The 8517-nt window shown below is 41.9% G+C and overlaps 1 protein-coding gene across 4 annotated transcripts in view; it reads left to right on the top strand.

Annotated features, from left to right (window-relative positions):
• The first annotated feature begins 4186 nt into the window (after nucleotides 1-4186).
• The window catches only part of LOC109034064 (uncharacterized), a 107797-nt gene continuing 103466 nt past the window's right edge, over nucleotides 4187-8517 (top strand). For 3 of the 4 annotated variants that reach the window (XM_019047003.2, XM_019047001.2, XM_019046999.2), the window contains exon 1: nucleotides 4187-4814. The gene's annotated coding sequence lies outside the window, so the exon portion shown is untranslated. The remainder of the gene's footprint in view (nucleotides 4815-8517) is intronic. The other variant, XM_019047000.2, reaches the window with a different exon arrangement.

Here is an 8517-nt window from a genome sequence, read left to right as displayed (position 1 = left end):
ATTCTAGCTGAAGCGCACTTCAGCCATGCATTCATCACTGCAAAAATGGTAACGGAAATCGAAAAGACCAGCGTGCATGAAGGCTGTTTCAATTGCAATCTTCCGTCGCATTTCTAAGGCGCAATGATACAACTATTTGAACTCTCCGGAATGCGTGAGGTATCATGCCGCATTTGAAGGCGTTTTCAAATCAGCCGAGTTCCGATACCCGGATTATCGTTTTGCACAGTTCACATTCTTTTGTTATATTCCGTGCCACTTGGTTATTTTTAATCCTCGTAGAAAAACCACCCATTTGTAAATACAATTCTAGCTGAAGCGCACTTCAGCCACGCATTCACCACTGCAAAAATTTCAAAAGAAATCGACAAGCCCAGTGTGTATGGAGGCTATATCCATTTAAATCTTCCGTAACATTCTTACGGCGCGATGATACAACTATTTGAACTCTCCGGAATGTGTGAGGTATCACGCCGCATTTGAAGGCGTTTTCAAAACAATCAAGTTCCGATACCCAAATAATCGTTTTGCAAAGCTCATATTCTTTTGTTTCCATTTCTAACCAATTGTTTAATTATAATCCTCCTGTAAAAACCACCCATTTGCTAAATACAATTCTAGCTGAAGCGCACTTCAGCTATGCATTCACCACTGCAAAAATGTTAGCGGAAATCGAAAAGGCCAGCGAGCATTAAGGCTATTTCAATTGCAATCTTCCGTCGCATTTCTAAGGCGCAATGATATAACTATTTGAACTCTCCGGAATGCGTGAGGTATCACGGCGCATTTGAAGGCGTTTTCAAAACAGCCGAGTTCCGATACCCAAATTATCGTTTTGCATAGTTCATATTCTTTTGTATTCATTTCTAACCACTTGTTTAATTATAATCCTCCTATAAAAACCACCCATTTGCTAAATACAATTCTAGCTGAAGCGCACTTAAGCGCATACATGACTGCAAAAATGATAGCGGAAATCGAAAAGGCCAGCGTGCATGGATGCCATTTCCATTTAAATCTTCCGTCGCATTTCTAAGGCGCAATGATATAACTATTTGAACTCTCCGGAATGCGTGAGGTATCACGCCGCATTTGAAGGCGTTTTCAAAACAGCCGAGTTCCGATACCCAAATTATCGTTTTGCATAGTTCATATTCTTTTGTTTTCATTTCTAACAACTTGTTTAATTATAACCCTCCTGTAAAAACCACCCATTTGCTATAGTATACAATTCTAGCTGTAGCGCACTTCAGCTATGCATTCACCACTGCAAAAATGTCAGAGGAAATCGACAAGCCCAGCGTGTATGAAGGCAGGCCCGCCACAAGGGGGGGGGATACTGGGTCCCTGGTATCGGTGCCCGGGCCCCGGAGGGGGCCCGTGTTACCCGTGAAAAACCACCACGAATTCACATGCAACCCTTGTTTCGTAAGAAAAAGTGAAAAATTTACCCTAAAAATTTCGCAAAAGGTGAATAGATTTTCAGAGGCACGCTGGGGCACTGTTGAATTCTTTTTAAATTTTCAAAGTAGTATACTTCTTGGAAAATTTCTATCTATTTGCAAGATTTTCAGTACAGAGAGATATTTCTAGTAACTGCGTTTCATTTTCTGATGCTAAGAGTCTCCAGTCTGGGCATCCTCGATTTTAATGGCTCATGGCTCAACTCCCTTGCCATAGACAAACGAAGGGGGATTCCAGGGGGGCCTGGCCCTCTTAGAACTGAAAGTATCATATACCCCCCCCCCCCCAAAAAAAAAAAAAATAACAATTTTCCAGATGTTTTGAATGCAACAATTCGCAAGTAATTTGTGATGAAAGTAGAAAAAAAAAACATAATTATTCCGCAGAAATTGATGGATTAATTCTTTATGGAAGCTTCAAAATGCGTCCGATTAGTCGTATAAATTCTAAAATTTCTCGGGGGATGCCCCTCGGACCCCCCTTCCTCCGTGCTTGGGGCCCGGACCTTAAAACTGGTATTATGGCCCGAGATGGGATGTGGCGGGCTTGTGCGGAACATCGCGATTTCACGCCTGGTGTCATCGCGCCTTCAATTTTTCAGCCGCAACAAGGGCATCCATCAAGCACGAATAGTTGTATCTTTGCGCCGCGCCGTCACCAATGCGCGTCGTTTCCCTTAGGTACTCTCTTCTCTTGTTGCGTCGATTGCAAATCGACGGCGTATGTATCGGCGTCGCAGACTTCCTGTCATACTTTATTTTTTAAACGGAAAACTACCCAATGGCAATTCTTTAAAACTGCCGTGATTTTTCTTCTCTGTGCGAAGAATATTCTGCAAAAACTTCAAGGAATGATGTCAATTTGTTCTCCTTTAAAACAGTAACATAGAGGCGGAGATTTTCAAACACCGCAAACGAGATATGTGATTGCGAACTTACGCCGTCGATATGTCTAATCATCTATTGACATTATTCAGTGTCCGTAGACATCAAAGCATCTTTAGGGAGATAGACACTGCTCTAGGCCTTTCTAATTGTCAAGGATTAAGGTCGAGTCAAGTCCGTTTCAGCAGATCCCGTGAACATTTGTAGCTATACTCCCGAAATTCGTACCCGGGACCTATTGACCGAGATCCAGACTTCGCCACCTTAAATGAGGATTTACTACCCTCCCGCTAAGGGAATGATCACTGGGCCTCATCCATATCAAACAAATCCAACTTTCGCCACTTGCGCCACCACCTTGATCTGATGCCATGTTACGGCGCCGTGCAAGAGCATGGGCCCAGAGGCGAAGCTTGAATAATCAAGTATCGATCTTTTCCAGTTTGGAACCATGGTGAAGAATCGGTTAGTGAAGTAATTGTTACAAACACCATGATAATCGATCCTTTTCCATCGGTTTGAATGACAGAATAATCAATCCACCGCAAAGAACACCGCGCCACGAATTTGAGCGGGGCCTGAATTTTGAAATACACTATTCCTCCGCAAGGGGGTCGGCGCATACCGGTTCTTCCGTCACCACCTTCGGATCGAACCGTCGGGCTCATGAAAAAAGCCGTATGAGCACTCTAACGTTGTCAAGCTCCTCCCGAAAAAATATATATTTTCGGAAAAATTGAATATACTCTTCCACGAAATTTTCAAACACACCAGAGCGAATGGCAAATACATTTCTGCGCCAAAATCAAGGGGAAAACAATCGGGAAAGTTCTAATACTGTCGTATTAGAAAAGCGCTCAGGTGTCAGTCAATGTATTTAGTGAAGAAAGGAAGTATAAACTCCGTCGACTTGGCTGGGTAATGGAAATAAAACATCAGCTGATAGCAAACAAAGGTTACCAAGGAAACCGTAAACGCGTATTTTTGTTTCCCGAAAATGAGCTCACCGTTGAGCTCATCAGGCGCGTTTTTTTTTAGGCTTCATTTGAGTTCAACGATTAATTTCGATAAGAACTACTCTACCGCTAAGAAATTTTCTTATAGACAAACGATCGAAACTACCTGCCCATTACGTTAAAAGCATAAAATACAGTTTTCACAGCTTTATTTATTTTAAAAATGGACCCCCCCCCCCCCCCAAAAAAAAAGCCTACACATCGATGAGCTGGTGCGCCGTTTAAACGCATTAGCACTAGTATGCTAGTACTCAGAGGCAAGTTGAAATCAAAAAGCGCTGCCTATCGGCTAAGCTTTTAAAACAGTGGCGTGGCGTGAATAATCGATTATCGATATCTCGCCATTTGAAACTATGGTAAAGAATCGATTACTAAGGTGTTCGCTGTGAACACCCTAATAATCGATCTTTTTTCATAGGTGTAAATGGCATAACAATCGATATATCGCAATTCACGCCACGCCACTGGCTTAAAAATCCGAACCGTCGAGAAAATCCGGAATCAACCGGGGAAATCTCAGCAACGCTCGGTCGCTTATACGGCGTTCCTCCTCAAGGCGGAAAGCGGAGAGGGCGGCATTTAAATGGCTCGAAAGACTATCCGTAATAACGGCCTCAGCCGGCACGGCAGGCGGTGTAACGTAAGGTGTTGTGATGGATTGGAGGGTTGCCAGGCAACAAACGCTTTTCCTCCCGATCTGCTCTTGCTTTTGCTTTTGCACATTCGCGGACTCTTCCCACCGGGGGATCGGGGGATGGGGGGGGGGGGGAGCGGGGGGATCTCTTCACCACCCCCCGCCGGCCTGGGCAGCGTGAGCCCCTGGCGAGTGTACCCTTAGTCGCCCCCAGTCCCTCGCGAACCGACGACCGTCCCCGCGCTCCGCAGAGAGGAAGAAGAATAAGCTCGCGGATCCGGCCGTTTCGAGGCGATGTTTTCCTTCGCGTCCGAATGCAACACGTGTGTGAATGGATACTCCGGCCCGTTCCTCTTGATGTCGTCCTCGCGACCGGATATCGCCGCCTAGACTCATAGCTTCCGGGATCTTTTCCCTCCCTTTTTCGGTCCGCGGATCGTCTTGAAATAATTTCCGCTCCCCCTAGGGGTGAGATGATGTATGCGCTCGGGAGAATCGAGAGTCGGTCGCCACCCCCGTTCTCACAAGTTTCGATGTGAGTTGACTTTCTGTGGTTTTTGTTTTTGAAAATCATGTCGAGTTTTTCGAATTCTCGATGAAATGCGACCGGGATGTACGGGTAGGACCGTTAAAAAATTAAAATCGCGGGTGAAGACTCAATATAACGACACGCAAAATGATCGCGATTTTTCTGGGGTGTTTTTACTCTCTTTAGTCTGACGTCGTCATTTTGAAATACTTCCACAACACTTCCGAGCTGTATGTGTTGAGTAAAACTGAGCGGTGATTGCGACTCATCCTCTCACAAATTGCAATGTGAGTTGACCTTTAGTGTAGTTTGAATTTGAAAGCCACTCCAATAATTCTAACTAACACGCACAAAGCTCTAAAATCGATCCGAAACTGAGAATTCCATTTAAGCTACTCATAACTGCGAATACTGCTCAAAAAATGCCTATGATCGCCGCAACTTTAAAGGTCTCCGTTTTGAAAACTCTACGTCGTGGTGTTTTCTCTACTTTCACGGGATGTTCAAACGTTACATAGCAATTAAGTGAAAATTTGAATTCTGTCTCAGAATTCAGATCCTCTATAGGGTCTTAATAACCCACCAATTAATTTAACTTAGCCTTAGAATAAATTAACCTGTATATTTCCTAATACTTGTATGGTAGGAGAAATTCTTGAATAAATTTAATAAAAAAAAATATAAAATGAAAAAAAAAAGTCACATATCACACCCTCTCTATTGTACCTACAGAGTGCACCCATTACTATAAATTACGCAGGCATTTAAATGAATATGGAAAATAATAGTCCTTCTAAAATTAGCCCTTTTTTTCTACGACGAATCCAGCGAGATGATACGTTTTTTGACTTGATGACCGCGGCAATCTACCCCTCCGTCCCCATCCCCCACCCCGTTCCTTCATACGTACATTGAGATTTTATCTAAATCTTAGATTTGAACTATTCAAGACTATTCTCAGCCCGAGTTAAACATTTAGTAGCGGTAAAATACGTTTATTCTTGAGAGGTGCCCAAGCGATTTTGGCTACTCACACCTTTTTCAGTAAAATAATCAAAGATTTTGAAAAAAGAAATTTTAAAAGAAGGTGACCAATGGGGGGGGGGGGGTTGATCATTAAAACAAGAAAACAATCAAGGATTAGGGTAACAATAGGAGGTTGGAAAATTCTGAGAGATTTAGCAAAAAGCGGAAAGGTGAGAGAAAAGTTGGTCTGACAGTGTACAAGCCAATGACGCAAGCTACCGTGACAAATTTTGATGGATTTGTTTTGAGGTCTGAATCTTTCGGTTGATGATTGATCGGGACTTTCAGCATTGTTGAATTCTCCTCTTTCTTTCCATTTTTCTTGTCCTATTATTATTGGTACCATAATGATCTATTTTCTATGCGATTATGGATCCTTAGGAAATTAATGTTTCTTAATATTTTATAATGAACAATTTATTGATCACAAGCAGGTCGGTAAGATTTTATCCCGGGATCGTATGGACAAACTCGAAAGAATACCTAGCTGTAAAAACGAAAAAATGAAAAGAAAAAAATAAATTACCGCAAAAAGAAAGTTTTTACACACGCTTGCAAACGGACTATATTTTACGATTAACTCCGGCTCAATTCAGGAACAACATCCTCCAGACATAAGTAATTTTATGGATGAACTGTGAAATAGTGTTTCCTGATCGCAAAATTTAGTCCAGATTTCTTGCATCAACCAATTAAGTGAGTTTAGTTTCTCCCTTATGACCAAAATTTTGAATAACTTTCCCCGGGCGTGATAATGCTATCTTCTGTTCGATGAAGCAATTGAAATCAGGGCAAAAGGTTTTACCCTCGATGACGGAATAGTTCAAAAACGGGACACGGATTCTCGAAAACACGAAAGTAAAATCCCACTTTTTCCCGAGAGATCAACCCTCATCTCCGATGATGTCTTCTCTTTAAAACCGAGGCGTAGGATTTGGAGAGTGGAAAATACTCGCTCTCGAGAGCACAAGTCAAAGGCAGGCAGTTTTTGAAGAGGCGCGATGAGACTCTAATAATTTTAAATCGATATCATGTTCTGTGCCTTAAATAAGGTAACGATGGAAGACCGAGGAAAAAGATGTCAAGTCAAACACAGCCGTCCTCTCCTTTTTCCTTGACTTAATCTGTGTGAACCCTCTGCAAAGTCTTAAGCGCTGTTGCCGTGAGGTCATGATGAGAAGGACTTGTTGAAAGTGGTATATAGTTTCAAGAGCTCTGGAACAATTTACTTTTTTTCGCTCCCTCTCTCCTTGTGTCAAACTTCTGCGCGCTCATGAATTGCGTGGATTTTTTGTTATTTGGAGTAATTTTTTACGAACATTTTGGCTCAACAAATTTTGAATACGTCCTAATAAACCGGGATTCTGATGGTTTAAAGTTGACAGTGCAAGAAACTTAGTTGTGAGGAAAAGGAATAACCTTTTTTTTCTTTCTTCTTTTTTTGGCGCCGGAAACAAGCGTTACTGTCAGGGGTTTTAAATCAAGACGTGAGATGCGGGGGTATAATAAAGTTAGTAAAGAAGGGTCGAAGCTGGAATCAAATATGATCATATTGATAACAAGTTTTTAAGTGGACTCCATCGGAGAGTTCAGCGGATAGAACAAAAAACGAGCGTTGAAGTATCACTTTATGGATGAGGAAAATAAATATTCAAGTCTGCGCTTTTGTGTGAAGTGAGTAAAAGATGCATTATGTTTTGAGTATTCTTTTTGGGGTGAACTGCGAGTTTCATGTATAATAGTTGCAACCTAAACGGTTAAAGACCAGCTGCATTTATTTATTTTCGATTCCGAGGGAATGCAGGTTTTTTTTCAGTTATTCATGATTTTCAACCGACTTATGGTCTCAATTAGCTCTACGCGCTATCTTAGATTTTTCTCATGTATATAGGTTCTTAAAATTACACTTCCGATTTAGATACTTCAAATATGGAATCTAGTTTCCCTGGTAAAAATTGGCGATAGGAGCTGCATTTCAAAATACCATAGGAGTTCTTATGGCCGATTGAAGAAGGCTATTGAAAATCATATAGCTGGCTGTAGAAAGCGGAGCAAATCATATAGCCGGGCTATACGAAAGCTATAAAAAAGTATACAGTCGGGCCATAGCTCCTATCGCCGGGTTTTACACTTTATCGCCATTGGCTATAAAAAATTGTGTAGAAATTCGTATGCTTTGGAAATCATTAAGTTTGATACGGAACTACCTTAATATTTACAAAACACACATTATATTATCCTTTAAAACATATTTTTTTTCATCAATTAAAATGAGATGGCCCATACAGAGTGTGCAAACATTTCAAAATCATGAGTTGAAAAACGCTGACTCCGCGAGATTAAATATTAGAGCCTAACACAAAGCGGAGCAGCGACGCACTGGCGCCTCCAAACCTAAGGGGATACTTCACGCATTGCGCAACGCGTGAAGTATCCCTGTTAGGTTTGTAGGCGCCAATGCGCGTTTCGCGCTGGCTGCCCGCCTGCTGCACCGTGCCACGGCGCTTGAAGCAACTATTTCACACCAGAGTTATTGCACAGTATCATAAGAAATTGAAGGCGCTCCAACATCTTAAGAATGTCAGGCATCCTTCAAAAGTACGGAGCTTTCCTCGCAAAATAAATCAAGATACTACGGCACAAAAAGAGAGCGATAGTCCAAAAACTAACTAAGTCCTAGTATCCGTGTTTTGTAACGTTTAGCATAAACTTTATCGTCTGGCTGTTGCTTAGTCGCCATCGGCTATAAAAGGCTGTAAGACATTGTACAACCGGCTACAGAGGTTATTGGAAATCTTACAGCCGGCTTTAGGTCTATAGTATTTTGGAACACACATCCTACTGCCAATTTTTACCAGGGTTGGTGCTTTCCGCTTCTCGTCAAAATTTCTTGAAAAGAAACAGTGAGGAAATGGTGAATGTTTCGTCTCAACAATTATTGAAGGGTCACCGAGAAAAAAAAAA

Source organism: Bemisia tabaci, chromosome 1 (assembly GCF_918797505.1).
Source record: "Bemisia tabaci chromosome 1, PGI_BMITA_v3".
Lineage (NCBI taxonomy): Eukaryota > Metazoa > Arthropoda > Insecta > Hemiptera > Aleyrodidae > Bemisia > Bemisia tabaci.
The sequence above is the reverse complement of the archived record's forward strand: the minus strand, read 5'-3'. Positions and strand labels throughout refer to the sequence as shown.